We start from the raw sequence: 16,645 nt of genomic DNA, 5'->3' as shown, positions 1-16,645 counted from the left end.
GGCAGTGTGGGAAGTGTTGGATGAGAGCGAGAGGGAAAAGGATACAAGGTAGTGGTCGGAGACTTGGAGGGGAGTTGCAGTGAGGTTAGTGGAAGAACAGCATCTAGTAAAGATGAGGTCGAGCGTATTGCCTGCCTTGTGAGTAGGGGGAAGGTGAGAGGGTGAGGTCAAAAGAGGAGAGGAGTGGAAAGAAGGAGGCAGAGAGGAATGAGTCAAAGGTAGACGTGGGGAGGTTAAAGTCGCCCAGAACTGTGAGAGGTGAGCCGTCCTCAGGAAAGGAGCTTATCAAGGCATCAAGCTCATTGATGAACTCTCCGAGGGAACCTGGAGGGCGATAAATGATAAGGATGTTAAGCTTGAAAGGGCTGGTAACTGTGACAGCATGGAATTCAAAGGAGGCGATAGACAGATGGGTAAGGGAGAAAGAGAGAATGACCACTTGGGAGAGATGAGGATCCCGGTGCCACCACCCCGCTGACCAGAAGCTCTCGGGGTGTGCGAGAACACGTGGGCGGACGAAGAGAGAGCAGTAGGAGTAGCAGTGTTATCTGTGGTGATCCATGTTTCCGTCAGTGCCAAGAAGTCGAGGGACTGGAGGGAGGCATAGGCTGAGATGAACTCTGCCTTGTTGGCCGCAGATCGGCAGTTCCAGAGGCTACCGGAGACCTGGAACTCCACGTGGGTCGTGCGCGCTGGGACCACCAGATTAGGGTGGCCGCGGCCACGCGGTGTGGAGCGTTTGTATGGTCTGTGCAGAGAGGAGAGAACAGGGATAAAGTAATCCCTCCCCCCCCCTTAAAAGATTTAGATGCACTACTGTTCCACTGGATGTCATAAGGTGAATGCACCAATTTGTAAGTCGCTCTGGATAAGAGCGTCTGCTAAATGACTTAAATGTAAATGTAATGTAATGGATAGACAGACATATAGTTGACAGGCTACAGAAGAGGCTACGCTAATGCAAAGGAGATTGGAATGACAAGTGGACTACACGTCTCGAATGTTCAGAAAGTTAAGCTTACGTAGCAAGAATCTTATTGACTAAAATGATTAAAATGATACAGTACTGCTGAAGTAGGCTAGCTGGCAGTGGCTGCGTTGTTGACTTTGTAGGCTAGCTGGCAGTGGCTGCGTTGTTGACACTACACTAATCAAGTCGTTCCGTTGAGTATAAAAGTTTCTACAGTGCTGCTATTCGGGGGCTAGCTGGCTAGCTAGCAGTGTTGATTACGTTACGTTGCGTTAAAAGAACGACAATAGCTGGCTAGCTAACCTAGAAAATCGCTCTAGACTACACAATTATCTTTGATACAAAGACGGCTATGTAGCTAGCTACGATCAAACAAATCAAACCGTTGTACTGTAATGAAATGAAATGAAAATGTGATACTACCTGTGGAGCGAAGCGGAATGCGACCGGGTTGTTGAGTGCGGAAGTTCTATTCGGTAGACGTTGGCTAGCTGTTGGCTAGCTAGCAGTGTCTCCTACGTTAAGGACGACAAATAGCTGGCTAGCTAACCTCGGTAAATTAAGATAATCACTCTAAAACTACACACTCTAAACTACACGATTATCTTGGATGCGACGACAGCAAAGACAACTATGTAGCTAGCTAACACTACACTAATCAAGTCGTTCAGTCGTTCAGTTGAGTGTGATAGTTACTACAGTGCTGCTATTCGGTAGACGGTGGACGTTTGCTAGCTGGCTAGCTGCTGGGCAGATAGCAGTGTAGACTACCTTAGGACGACGAAATAAGATAATTACGCAATTATCTTTGATACAATGACGGCTATGTAGCTAGCTAAGAAGAAATTGCTAAGATTAAACGAATCAAACCGTTGTACTATAATGAAATGTAATGAAATGTAATGAAAAGTTATACTACCTGCGGACCGAAGTGCAGATGCGACCGCTCGCTCCAACCCGGAAGTAACACAATATATACATGTTTGAATTAGGACTAGGGATAACATAGTTAATAATATATACATGTTTGAATTAGGACGAGGGATAACATAGTTAATAATATTGTAGCGACCCGCACAGACAGCTGTGTGTTATGTGCTAGGCTAGGAGGTGGTTGTGTTGTACTGACCAGTACCCGGTGTTCGCGGGGTCCGACATGTCAATCAACCTGCTATCTGCCAATCACGGGAATGCCTGGAATGTTCTGATGCCGGGCATCCTGGTGGTTGGCGGAGTGGCGTGGAGGGGGGTGGAGCATTGGAAGTTAAGACCAGGTTCAGCCTTTGTTCTCTCTCTCTTACGTCTGGGCTTCACAAGAGAAGGTCACGATTGGCTTGTGGGTTATCTGTCATCTATTTGGCGTGTGCTACGGCCCAAACAGTAGCCTGTGTAAAGTTGGTTTAATAAACCGTCAATTCGCAAACTCAAGCCTCTGTCTGGACAATTGTTCATTTATGATCTAGTCAGGTCATTACATTGGTGTCAGAAGTAAAAACGTTGATACAAGTTAGCCAGCTAGCTAGCTGACTTATGTGGCTAGCTACCGTAGGTGAGAACGGGGATTGAAAATGCTTCGAGGGAATCCGAAAGTGAAGGTGGAGGTAGGGGACGATTATGGCCAAGGAGGTGCGTGTGAATGGACGTCGGGGGTTCTGTCTGAGGAGATCGCCAGGGCGTCGGAGCGCAGAGGCCGCTTGAGGGAGGACGTTAGAGTGATGGCGGCTGAAGCGGGCATGAGTGCTTCGTCGAGTGTATTTCGCGCGGATTCTGGTGGGCGGACCGAAGTGGTGACGTCGACGCGGCGTGACGAGGAATCTGGGGCTCAGGATGTAAACAAACATGGCGGCGCCCAGTTCCCGGCTGCGTCCGTATCTGTTAAGACCCCGAAGTATTCCGGTAAGGCGGATTGGGAAGCTTTTCATGCTCAGTTTGAACTGTTAGCTCATTTTAGGGGGTGGTCGGATGAAGAAAGGGCACTGCAGTTGGCTTTATGCCTCACGGATTAAGCTCTGGCCTGTTTGATATTGATTAGCCCCGAGGACAGGCATGATTATGGTGCTCTAGTGGGAGCACTGAGGAGGCGCTATGGACAGTGTGTACAGCCCGGGCTACTGCGCTCCGAACTGAGTAATAGACGCAGGCAGCCTGGAGAGCCTCTACGGGTGCTAGCTAATGACATTGAGAGCCTCTCTCGGTGGGCATATGCTCACATGCCCCCCTCCGTGCAGAGCGAGCTAGCACGGGACCAGTTCATACAGGCGCTCTCCCCTACGGAGCTGCGCATACAGACCCAGCTGGCTCATCCTGAGTCATTGCAGACAGCCTTGGAGATGGCTTTGGAGAGGGAGCTGGTGTGGGCTGGGGCTTCAGCTGGGGCTCTGGTGGGGGTGCAGGGAGACACACCCTCTGTGCGAGCTGGGGGGCAGAGCAGCCCGGAACCGGAAAAGCCTGCTTGGGTGGCCGAAATGACAGAACTCATTCGGGCTGTGTCGCTACAGGCGGCACGAAACACAAGCCCTGGTCCCAGGGTCTGCTGGGGTTGTGGCCAGCCAGGCCATCTGCGCCGAGATTGCCCCATGGCCCCCAGAGCTCAGGGAAACGGCTCGGGGTCCGCATAGACCGGGTAGTGCGGACCCCTGGCTTTCTATCCCAACCACCATCATCTTCAGGAGGAGCCCACCGGCACAGACGGGGAAGCAAGGCTCCACTTCCCCAGAAGCAGACGAGGGCAAGCGGATGGAGCCTGTTGTTGTGGTGGGCCGGACCTGTGTTGGGGACTTTTGTCATGTCCCTGTCACTGTGGAGGGGGTGCCCTGCTCCGCCCTGGTGGACACTGGGTCCACAGTAACCCTGGTGAGGCCAGATATTGTGCCAGGTTGGACTCAGTGTGAGCCTACAACTGTGCAGCTCCGCACAGTCACAGGTGAGCTGGCACCCATGAAAGGGAAGGGAATAATGACTCTGACAGTAGGGGCAGGACTGTGCGTCATCCTGTGTGGGTGGCGGCTGTGCAGGACCCTTGTATCCTGGGGTTGGACTTTCTTAGGAACACAGGCTGCCAGTTAGACCTAAATAGGGGCACACTGAGCTTCCAGGGAGGGACGGAAGTCACCATGGCCCCCCCTAATGTCACATTCACTCAACCCAACAAACCCTTTACTCCAACAGTTAAAGCAGCAGAGACTCATGGCTGCGCCCCCTCCCCCACAGCTGTGTGTGACTTTTCCCCAGTCCCCCTGTCACCTACGGCGGTGTGTTACATTCCCCAGCTACCTCCATGACACAGCCCTCTGTGAGCCCGGGCCGCACCCCCAGCCCAGCTACCCCAGATGGGAGAGGAGAGGACACTGTCTGCAGTGAGGGAGATATGGGGAGGAACTGTGTTGGTCTTGACCCCGAGCAACAGGAACGGTTGTGGCAGTTGCTGTTTGAATTCAGAGACAGCTTTGCGTTGAGTGAGGAAGAGGTGGGTCAGACCCATCTGGTGCAGCATGAGATCGACACAGGTGATGCTCGACCCATCAAGATGCGTCCCCGCCGTATCCCGCTGGCACGCCAGGAGGCGGCAGACAAGGCTGTGTTGGAGATGCAGCGGGCAGACTTCATTGAGCCCTCAGACAGCCCCTGGGCGGCGCCAGTCGTCATGGTTCCGAAGAAGGGGGGCAAGCTGAGGTTCTGTGCGGACTACAGGCGGCTGAATGAGGTAACCAGGAAGGACTCATACCCCATACCACGTATCGATGAGTCGCTGGACCTGGTTAGGGGTCCTCCTGGTTCTCCTCACTAGACCTCCGCAGCGGCTACTGGCAGGTGCCCCTCTCCCCAGAGGCCAGAGCCAAAACTGCGTTCTCCACTAACAGAGGACACTGGCAGTTCAAGGTCCTGTGCTTTGGCCTGTGCAACGCTCCAGCTACTTTTGAGCGTTTGATGGACAGGGTGCTGGATGGCATCCCCCGACAGCAGTGTCTGGTATACCTCGATGACATCCTGGCCCATGGCAGCTCATTCCAGTCAGCCCTGGGGGCGCTACGGCGTGTGCTGGAGAGGGTGGCTGCCGCAGGTCTGAAGCTCCACCCCGAGAAGTGCCACTTCATGAGGAGAGAGGTGTCCTTCTTGGGCCACCGAGTGGGGAAGGAGGGGATCAGCACCATGGAGGACAAGGTAGGGGCTGTCAGAGACTGGCCCACCCCCACCGACCAGCGTCAGCTGAAGAGCTTCCTGGGCCTGGCCTCGTACTACAGGAGGTTTGTACGGGGCTTCTCAAGCGTTGCTGCTCCACTGAACCGCCTGCTGCCGAAGGACAAGGCTTTCACTTGGACAGTGGAGTGTGAGGAGGCGTTCAACACCCTCAAACGTGCACTGATCGAGGCCCCGTGCTCGCCCCCTGACCTCACCTTGCCCTTTATCCTGGACACAGACGCGAGCAATGTGGGCATGGGTGGGGTGCTGGCCCAGGTGGGGCCAGAGGGGGAGAGAGTGGTGGCGTACTTCAGCAAAACATTTGACAAACATGAGCGCCGCTACTGTGTCACCCGGCGGGAGCTCTTGGCTGTTGTGGCTTCCGTCAAACACTTCAAGTACTACCTGGGTGGTCTGCCCTTTACTGTAAGGACTGACCACTCTGCTCTCCAGTGGCTCATGTCTTTCAGAGAGCCAGAGGGGCAGGTGGCACGCTGGTTGGAGGAGCTTCAGCCGTATGACTTCACGGTGGTGCACAGGGCAGGGGCACGCCACTCCAACGCAGACGCCATGTCCCGTCGGCCCTGTACTGCAGACGGCTGCCGCCACTGTGAACGGAGAGAGGGACGGGAGAGAGAGCTGCGGGCAGAGGAGGGTGTCTGTGCCACAGTGTGTCGGGCGAGCGGGCCTGTCTGCTGTGAGCTGCAGACTGTCGACGTGGCTGAATGGCGGCAGCAGCAGGGACGGGACACAGACCTACAGCCAGTGCTACAGTGGGTAGAGGCGCAGGTGAGGCCACCATGGGAAGAGGTGACAGCGCTCTCACTCGCGACCAAAGGGTTGTGGTCGAAGTTTGAGAGACTGCGGCTGGCTGACGGCGTGCTACAGCGGGCATGGAAGGAGTCAGCTACGGGAGAGGAGAGGTGGCAGGTGGTGGTCCCAAAAGCATTGCGGGAGGCTGTGCTCCAGAGTACTCATGGGGGGTGGGGACTGGACACTTTGGGGTCACAAAACACTGCGCCGTCTCCGTCAGGGCTTCTACTGGGGGCAGCACAAGAGGGATGTGGAGGACTTTTGTCGCCGCTGTGACAACTGCACAGCGAGAAAGGGCCCCCAGGCCGCTCTCATGCTCAGCTCCAACAGTTCCCAGTGGGGGCTCCCATGGAGAGGGTGGGAGTGGATGTAGTTGGGCCATTCCCCACCACAGACAGTGGAAACCGCTGGGTGCTCACGGCCATGGACTATTTCACAAAATGGCCCGAGGCCTATGCTCTGCCTGACCAGGAGGCAGAGACCATCGTCGACGCCCTGACAGCGGGGATGTTCAGCAGGTTTGGAGCTGCAGAGTCCATCCACAGCGACCAAGGCAGAAACTTTGAGTCCCGTGTGTTCGCCACCATGTGTGAGAGGCTGGGTATGCACAAGACCCGCACTACTCCTCTCCATCCTCAAAGTGATGGCCTTGTGGAGCGCTTCAACAAAACGCTTGGACAGCAGCTGGCCATCGTCTCTTCCAAACACCAGCGTGACTGGGACAAGCACCTGCCTATGGTCCTCATGGCATGCCGCTCTGCTGTCCAAGACTCCACCTCCTGCACGCCTGCCCTCCTCATGCTGGGGAGAGATCCGCACCCTGCGGAGATGGCGTTTGGTCGGCCCCTGGATAGCCCTCATGTTCCTCCGGGGCCGGAGTATGCCCGGAGACTCCAGGACCGCCTGGAGACAGCCCACACCTTCGCCAGAGAGCAGCTGGTGAATGCAGGTGTGAGGCAGAAAAGGAACTATGACGTGCACACCCGGGAAGGCACTTTGTGGCTGGGGAGCTGGTCTGGGTCTACAGCCCCTAAGGAAAAAAAGGCAGATGCCCCAAGTTGGACAGTCACTGGGTGGGACCCTGCAGTGTCCTGGAGAGGGTAGGGGAGGTTGTGTACTGGGTGCAGCTTCCTCCCAGGGGGAGAAAGGTGGCACTGCACCGGGACAGGTTAGCCCCATACAGAGGGGCCTCTTCTCCCCAAACCCCAGGAACCCCCACAATTCCCCTCTCTGGCAATGACATTCTCCAGGCACCCACCCTCAGGTGCCGTAGACAAGGCTCCAGACAGCCCACTCCCCCTGTCTCCCCCCCTGTGTCACCGCGTGGTTCCCCAGAGCCACGGACTGTATTACCCGTTCCCGCTTCCTTGTCCCCCATATCCCTGCCTTCATCCCCTGGTTCCCAGAGGGGCACTCTGCGACCATCACGGCCACGCAGGCAAAGGAGACCTCCGGGTCGCTTCAGAGACTTTGTTTGTTCCCTCAGGGACGAGGGACTTTGTGGTGGGGGGGCTGTGTAGCGACCCGCACAGACAGCTGTGTGTTATGTGCTAGGCTAGGAGGTGGTTGTGTTGTACTGACCAGTACCCGGTGTTCGCGGGGTCCGACATGTCAATCAACCTGCTATCTGCCAATCACGGGAATGCCTGGAATGTTCTGATGCCGGGCATCCTGGTGGTTGGCGGAGTGGCGTGGAGGGGGGTGGAGCATTGGAAGTTAAGACCAGGTTCAGCCTTTGTTCTCTCTCTCTTACGTCTGGGCTTCACAAGAGAAGGTCACGATTGGCTTGTGGGTTATCTGTCATCTATTTGGCGTGTGCTACGGCCCAAACAGTAGCCTGTGTAAAGTTGGTTTAATAAACCGTCAATTCGCAAACTCAAGCCTCTGTCTGGACAATTGTTCATTTATGATCTAGTCAGGTCATTACAATATATACATGTTTGAATTAGGACTAGGGATAACATAGTTAATGAGATATACATGTTTGAATTAGGACTAGGGATAACATAGTTAATAATATATACATGTTTGAATTAGGACTAGGGATAACATAGTTAATGAGATATACATGTTTGAATTAGGATTAGGGATAACATAGTTAATGAAATATACATGTTTGAATTAGGACTAGGGATAACATAGTTAATGAGATGTACATGTTTTGAATTAGGACTAGGGATAACATAGTTAATGAGATATACATGTTTGAATTAGGACTAGGGATAACATAGTTAATGAGATATACATTTTTGAATTAGGACTAGGGATAACATAGTTAATGAGATATACATGTTTGAATGATGACTAGGGATAACATAGTTAATGAGATATACATGTTTGAATTAGGACTAGGGATAACATAGTTAATGAGATATACATGTTTGAATTAGGACTAGGGATAACATAGTTAATAATACACAGTGTTTGAATTAGGACTAGGGATAACATAGTTAATGAGATATACATGTTTGAATTAGGACTAGGGATAACATAGTTAATGAGATATACATGTTTGAATTAGGACTAGGGATAACATAGTTAATGAGATATACATGTTTGAATTAGGACTAGGGATAACATAGTTAATAATAGTTAATTGAGAGGGATAACATAGTTAATGAGATATACATGTTTGAATTAGGACGAGGGATAACATAGTTAATAATACACAGTGTTTGAATTAGGACGAGGGATAACATAGTTAATGAGATATACATGTTTGAATTAGGACTAGGGATAACATAGTTAATGAGATATACATGTTTGAATTAGGACTAGGGATAACATAGTTAATGAGATATACATGTTTGAATTAGGACGAGGGATAACATAGTTAATAATATGCACATAGAATAGAATAGAAAAATGTATAGGACTAGGGATAACATAGTTAATGAGATATAAAAATGTTTGAATTGTCCATCCAGGATGGACATGTTTCTTTGGAATCACCTTCCATTAAAAGTATCACATACACAGACATTCTCACATCAGACACATTTAACAGTCAGTCCATCATGTTGCAAACACTAACAACATAGAGGACATTAATACATTCACTCACAACCGATCACTGTCCCAACTGCACTAGATAGATCAGTACATGTACAGATACAATGTACTTGGCATTTAGTAGTCCAACAGCACAAGGAACACATTCCTGTTTGAACACATTCTTCTTGGCCATGGGCATTCTGAAGCTTCTCAACCTGAGGGTGTAACAACCAGTGCCTTTTTGTTTGTCCTGTGGAACAGACTGCTCAGATGTGCCTGTGGTCGACCAATTACTTTGCTGGCTGTGTTTACTATTCTTGTCAGCTTGGTTTTGCTCCTCACGCTCAGATTACCATACCAGACTGTCATATTGAACTTGAGGATGCTCTCCACCAAGCTGCTGTACACCCTCTCCAGAACATCCTGGCTGACCCCAAACCCCTTCATTTTCCTAATTAAAAACAGGTACTGGCTTGCTTTAAAAAGAAATACAGTCTGAATTCTCTGTAAAACTCAGGTTGTTAGCAATTTGTGTCCCTAGGTATTTGAAACACTCAACCACCTCCACTGGTTGGTCGTTCAGAGAGCGTGATTGGGACACTGGTAAGTTGTTTCAATTGGTGATCAGATCCTTTGTCTTTTCCACATTGATGTGGAAGGCACTTGACCAGACCCATTCTTGAAGGTTGTTGGTCTGTTTACAATAGCTGTCCACATCTGATGTAACATCTTTGTAGCATCTTTTAAAAAGAGCCCTACCAGAGCCATGTCATCCGCGTACTTGAAAAGGCTCACATTGTTTCCTAAGTCAGCTGTGATACCTCCATTGTGATACCTCCATTGTGATACCTCCATTGTGATAACTCCATTGTGATACCTCCATTGTGATACCTCCATTGTGATATCTCCATTGTGATACCTCCATTGTGATACCTCCATTGTGATACCTCCATTGTGAAACCTCCACTGTGATACCTCCATTGTGATACCTCCATTGTGATACCTCCATTGTGAAACCTCCATTGTGATACCTCCATTGTGAAACCTCCATTGTGATACCTCCATTGTGATACCTCCATTGTGATACCTCCATTGTGATACCTCCATTGTGATACCTCCATTGTGAAACCTCCATTGTGATACCTCCATTGTGATACCTCCATTGTGAAACCTCCACTGTGATACCTCCATTGTGATACCTCCATTGTGATACCTCCATTGTGATACCTCCATTGTGATACCTCCATTGTGAAACCTCCACTGTGATACCTCCATTGTGATACCTCCATTGTGATACCTCCATTGTGATTCCTCCATTGTGATACCTCCATTGTGATACCTCCATTGTGATACCTCCATTGTGAAACCTCCACTGTGATACCTCCATTGTGATACCTCCATTGTGATACTGTAGATGGCTCCATTGTGATTCCTCCATTGTGATACCTCCATTGTGATTCCTCCATTGTGATACCTCCATTGTGATTCCTCCATTGTGATACCTCCATTGTGATACCTCCATTGTGATACCTCCATTGTGATAACTCCATTGTGATACCTCCATTGTGATACCTCCATTGTGATTCCTCCATTGTGAAACCTCCACTGTGATACCTCCATTGTGATACCTCCATTGTGATACCTCCATTGTGAAACCTCCACTGTGATACCTCCATTGTGATACCTCCATTGTGATACCTCCATTGTGATACCTCCATTGTGATACCTCCATTGTGATACCTCCATTGTGATTCCTCCATTGTGATACCTCCATTGTGATACCTCCATTGTGATACCTCCATTGTGATACCTCCATTGTGATTCCTCCATTGTGAGACCTCCATTGTGATTCCTCCATTGTGATTCCTCCATTGTGATACCTCCATTGTGATACCTCCATTGTGATACCTCCATTGTGATGGCAGTGAATCTATAGATGGCAGTGAATCTGTAGATGGCAGTGAATCTGTAGATGGCAGTGAATCTGTAGATGGCAGTGAATCTATAGATGGCAGTGAATCTGTAGATGGCAGTGAATCTATAGATGGCAGTGAATCTATAGATGGCAGTGAATCTGTAGATGGCAGTGAATCTGTAGATGGCAGTGAATCTATAGATGGCAGTGAATCTGTAGATGGCAGTGAATCTGTAGATGATAGGGTATCGCTAACCTTGGCTTTATAACTGTTCAAACAACACACTCTAGGTGGCAATGTGCACCCTTTCAGTTTGTTTGCCAACTCATTGAGGTACTAGAAGAAGAAAATTGAATACTTCAATGGCGCTGCCCATGCTCTCACAGACGCCATAATGGGACAGATACAATGAGGCGATGTCTTTCTAAATTTATGGCCTAAGGCCCTCTCCAGCACCACTTCAACATCAACATATGTGAAAATGGCGCATTTCTATTGTTTGTACTAATAAAGATATGTTTCCAATGATATCATCAACCAATTAGTAGGCAATTAGTAGGCCATGCCTTCTCACAACTAGTCAAAATTACATGGTTCACACCGATGATGTCATTGGAAACACTTATCTTCCTCTATCTTGTTTACTACAAATCATAGAAACATGCCATTTTAACATATGTTGATGTTGGGGTGGTGCTGGAGATTCATATGATGTTGAAAAATGTTGTAGTATCCCTTCAAAAACATGCCACTTCCATACAGCTATGACCAGAAGTGTTTTTTTTTATAGCAGGTGAGGAGAATTAGGTTAAGGTTTGGAAAAGGGTTAGAGTCAGCGAAAATGTTTTCCTAATCTGCTACGCAAAGTAACTTCCGGTCGTAGCTGTATTGAAGTGCCTGTTTCTAGAGAATCCCATGGCCTATTTGAAGCCACCGTGCCTCCACCTTGGCACTCTGCCACCATTCTAAAAAAATATTGGAATCTATAAAGATGCATTTATTAATGTCTACCTTTGTTTTTGACACGTTTATTCTATTTACAGAAGCTTTAAAACATGCTTTTGAATTAAATTATGGGAGCTAAACATTTTTTTTAAATGTCCCCCCCACTACAACAGAACAATACTTAAATACATGTAATTTTGTTCTTGAAACATTTAATTGAAATACTGTAGAATTCCATTAATTCTTATAGAGGACTGCTTATCGAGTTCTAATATGGCTGGTGGTTTCAAAGCCTCTCATTGGCTAATATATAGCATCAGCAATTCAGGGATTATACAGGAAACATCATTGGACTGAATGTACCGACTCCGCATGTTTCTCTCTTGCTCATTAAGAAACATTTGATTTCAGTCTTTGGGGTTATGGTTTGATGTGGCAGTTATTGATGTGTGTCCCCCATGAGACACCACAGGAACAAAGCCAGTGTCACTTCCTCAAAGTAGTCAGAATGAATTTAAGATAACACAAGAAATCTGTAATTACTTTTGAAGTTTTTGCTGAGGAAGTTTTAGTTGTATAGGTACAGTAGCTAAGGTGTTTGGTGCACTATTTCTCAAGTTAAACAATGTGTGGTATGTTGTCTTGTGTAAAAAACAGCTTGATCCGCTGCTGTGTTGGGTGGGTTTATCTCACTGTCTGTGTGTTCTGCGTAAGATTGGATAGATCGCAACTGTGTATCCTATGCTAGTAATCAAGTGAGCATTGTCGAAATCAAAAACCCAACCCTCAAGTCATGACGAACTCACTTACACAACTCAGTTTTGAACGAGACTGACTTTATAACTAACATTATACTATTTACACTCCCTTTTTTGGACACTAGAATAAATGTTTGAGTAATATCGATGCCACACAGGCATTTTCTATCAGAGAAGTTGTATATTGCCTTCAGTTGTGTGATAATTCAGATTGATAAAAGTCTGAGATCACTCCTGCTAAAGGACAGTTAATGATTCCGGTCATATCCTCCATGCTGCTAAGACGACACTCAAATGTCAGCTCTCCTCTTTTACATTATCTCCTCGAGAAATTATATCAACTTACACTTTTCACATAAGTAATTATGCTCATTAAATCAAATTGCATTCGTTTTTATTCGTATTGTAAGCCCAGACTTGGCACGTACGGAGAAACGGAGAAAAGTAATTAAAAGGATGAGAGTGACTGAATGGGGATGTCTGCTGCATGTCAATGGAAATGTACAACATTATTGATGTTCGTTAGTTACTTTCTAAACTTTGCAGTCTGTGAAAGAAGCAGGTGGACATTTAAAGTAACAGTTGCATGGCAAATGATCTCTTCTTACTCCTAAAGCTGCACTTATTATCTACCCTTCGCTGGCTTGAAAGGAAATTACTGGTGGTATATGAAATATGGTGGAAACTCATGCTCACCCATGTCTCCACTAATCCAATGCTTTTAGATTTGTTGGGAAGTAGTGAACATGTGCACACTTGTGAGGAAGGAGAGATGATTGAGACGGAGCCCTTCACTGCTGGGTTACAGAACAGCTGTGGTACCTGTTTATTTATTTTACTGAAAAGGAATACAATTATCCAATTACATTTGACTTTACTATACCATTTATGTTTTAGCACCTGTCTTCCTGTGAGTGTCGGCTATCTAGAACCTAAAATGGTCATTTGTTTCTCCCCATAGGAGAGACCTTTGAAGAACCCTTTTTGGTTCCAGGTAGAACCCTTCTCGATTTCATGTAAAACACTTTTCACATAGGGTTCTACATGGGACCCAAAATAGTTCTACCTGGAACCAAAAAGGGATCTAATATGGAGACAGCCAAATAACCATTTTGGAACCCTCTTTTCTAAGAGTATAGACCTGAATGGAATTGGTAAACAAGCAGTGAAAATGGAGAGGACAAGTGAAATAGATGTGAAATTGGAGACGGCATGTGGTGGCCCTCTTGAATAATGCACAGCCCACTTTTCTTCATACATTTCATATTTGATGAGCTTGTTGAATTTGGACTCTGCTGCATGGCTGCATCCCAGCTGGAAAGTTCCAGGAAAATAAGACGTTGTTAATTGTCATAGGATGTCTAATCCAGACAAAACATGTACAGTTCATTGAGGTGAATGTAACTGCTAACTGTCATATGAAATATGAACCCTTTTGGAGACCGTTTCATTCAGAATCAGGTTCAATGAGAGTTAAGAGTGAGTCATACAATCAGTGATTCACAACACGCTCTGCCTAAATTACTTCCAATCTTTTAGCAGTCGTATCGGTTTATTGACAGGGTTTTTCACCTGTGTTATTATTAGTGTCTTGTCCAAGCTGCCTAATGCTACAGAAACAGGAGACAGGCTCCTGCCCTGCGGTCCTTTCCGGCTCAGTACCATTAGTTCTTGGGAAGACAGATGAACAGCACAGAGACACATGTTGTTTTTAATGTCAGTCACGCAGTGCTTTGCTCTTTGTATCATCTTACCTAACTGAAAGCCATCTTGAACATCGTTCCAACAGTTTCTATAGAGATCAGCCACCCCCAGTGCTTCGTGGGAAAACGATCATGATGGAGAGATACAAGATCTGATAATGACTTCTGACACATTAAACTAAATGAGTGTCGGTTGCTAGCTACACTAGGGGTCAAATGCTAGATGAGGTTACAACGTTAGAGCACTGATTTGATTCAAAGCTGTAAGTGATAGACAGACATTTTCCCACAGACATTTTCTGTGTTAGATTTAAATTGTCACCCTGAAGAAGGCACAGTGACACCGAAACGTTGGTGATTTACCCATTACAGGGCCTTGCAAAAGTATTCACCCTGCTTGGCGTTTTTCCTATTTTGTTGCATTACAACCTGTAATTTAAATTGATTTTTATTTGGATTTCATGTAATGGACATACACAAAATAGTCCAAATTGGTGAAGTGAAATGAAATGCATATGTTTTCACCCCCTTTGCTATGAAGCCCCTAGATAAGATCTGGTGCAACCAATTACCTTCAGAAGTCACATAATTAGATAAATAAAGTCCACCTGTGTGCAATCTAAGTGGCACATGATCTGTCACATGATCTCAGTATATATACACCTGTTCTGAGTCTGCAACACCACTAAGCAAGAGGCACCACCAAGCAAGTGACACCATGAAGACCACGGAGTGTGCCAAACAGGTTAGGGACAAAGTTGTGGAGAAGTACAGATCAGGGTTGGGCTATAAAAAAAATATCAGAAACTTTTAACATCCCATAGAGCACCATTAAGTCCATTATAAAAAATTGAAAGAATACGGCACCACAACAAACCTGCCAAAAGAGGGCCGACCACCAAAACTCACAGACCAGGCAAGGAGGGCATTAATCAGAGAGGCAACAAAGAGACCAAATATAACCCTGAAGGAGCTGCAAAGCTCCACAGCGGAGATTGGAGTATTTGTTCATAGGACCACTTTAAGCCATACACTCCACAGAGCTGGGCTTTACGGAAGAATGGCCATTAAAACGCATTGTTTAAAGAAAAAAATGTGCAAACACATTTGGTGTTCACCAAAAGGCATGTGGTAGACTCCCCAAACATATGGAAGAAGGTACTCTGGCCAGATGAGACTAAAACTGAGCTTTTTGGCCATCAAGGAAAACGCTATGTCTGGTACAAGCCCAACACCTCTCGTCACCCTGAGAATACAATCCCCAAAGTGAAGCATGGTGGTGGCAGCATCATGCTGTGGGGATGTTTTTCATCGGCAGGGACTGGGAAACTGTTCAGAATTTAAGGAATGATGGAGGGCGCTAAATCCAGGGAAATTCTTGAGGGAAACCCGTTTGTCTTCCAGAGATTTGAGACTGGGACGGAGGTTCACCTTCCAGCAGGACAATGACCCTAAGCATACTGCTAATGCAACACTTGAGTGGTTTAAGGGGAAACATTTAAATGTCTTGGAATGGCCTAGTCAAAGCCCAGACCTCAATACAATTGAGAATCTGTGGTATGACTTAAAGATTGCTGTACACCAGCAGTAACCCATCCAGCTTGAAGGAGCTGGAGCAGTTTGCCTTGAAGAATGGCCAAAAAATCCCAGTGGCTAGATGCACACTCAACTTTTCTGTTGTTTTTTTGTCTCATTTCTTGTTTGTTTCACAATAAAAAATATTCATCAAAGTGGTAGGCATGTTGTGTAAATCAAATGGTACAAACCTCCCAAAATCTATTTTAATTCCAGGTTGCAAGGCAACAAAATATGAAAAATGCCAAGGGGGTGAATACTTTAGCGAGGCACTGTAAATTTTTCTAGTTTATTCACTGTTAGTCAGCACCTCTACATAAAATTATTTTCTCTGGGTGTGCGCCAGCTCATGTTTTTCATTAGATTTAAATGGTTCTCCATGATACATCATGACTTTCTTCTTAACAGGTGTCCATTACAGAAAAGTTAATGAAACCCAATGAGTGGATTGCCCTCTGTCCTGGACTAGAACATAGACTGATATAAGGTAAGGAAACAAACATGTAATTTGTGATTACATCCCTTTAAAATGGAGGTATTCATAAAGTTATGAATATCCCTTCCTGTGTTCATTTTAGGACATCCCTCAGCCCTGACAGGACAATGTCAACCCTGGTTGTTCATTTTACCTTTATGACTAGGCCTGACTAGGCAAGTCAGTTAAGAACAAATTCTTATCTTCAATGACAGCCTAGGAACAGTGGGTTAACTGCCTGTTCAGGGGCAGAACAACAGATTTGTATCTTGTCAGGTTGGGGATTTGAACTTGCAACCTTCCGGTTACTAGTCCAA

This window comes from Oncorhynchus nerka, linkage group LG10 (assembly GCF_034236695.1).
Source record: "Oncorhynchus nerka isolate Pitt River linkage group LG10, Oner_Uvic_2.0, whole genome shotgun sequence".
Classification (NCBI taxonomy): Eukaryota; Metazoa; Chordata; class Actinopteri; order Salmoniformes; family Salmonidae; genus Oncorhynchus; species Oncorhynchus nerka.
This window is presented reverse-complemented; position numbering follows the sequence as displayed.